This window comes from Sinocyclocheilus grahami, unplaced genomic scaffold (assembly GCF_001515645.1).
Source record: "Sinocyclocheilus grahami isolate Dianchi unplaced genomic scaffold, SAMN03320097.WGS_v1.1 scaffold55.1, whole genome shotgun sequence".
In the NCBI taxonomy this organism is placed as follows: Eukaryota; Metazoa; Chordata; class Actinopteri; order Cypriniformes; family Cyprinidae; genus Sinocyclocheilus; species Sinocyclocheilus grahami.
The window spans coordinates 3,140,872-3,141,240 of record NW_015505234.1 but is presented as its reverse complement, the minus strand read 5'-3'; the positions used below and the strand labels follow the sequence as shown (position 1 = coordinate 3,141,240).

The 369-nt window shown below is 36.0% G+C and overlaps 1 pseudogene; it reads right to left on the bottom strand.

The window, feature by feature from the left end:
- LOC107583878 (Bardet-Biedl syndrome 2 protein homolog) overlaps nt 1–369 on the bottom strand; it is a 3,535-nt pseudogene that overhangs the window by 2,752 nt on the left and 414 nt on the right.

Below are 369 nucleotides of genomic sequence, written 5' to 3'. Positions count from 1 at the left end.
GCGACGTGACTGTCTGAAAGGAACAGAAAGCAACAACTGTATAAATAAGAAAAAAATCCCCCAAAATTGCCCAATTATCAATCAGCAATGTCTCAGACTATTTTCATAATTCATACCTCATTTTCTGCCATCTCAGTCACTAGTTCATCCTCTCTAAACACCCTGATGTCAAAGTCCTCTGAGCCGACAAGAAGCTGTAAAGATGGGATGTATGGTCAATTTATAAAAGCAGTATTTTATAATAACTTAGAAAACTTGTCATTATGAAGAGAAAATGAAAAGTATAATGGCTCACCTCATTCTTGCCATCTGCAGTAAAGTCACAAAGCACAAGTGATCGTACATTATCTCCAGTGACCTTTAAAAAAA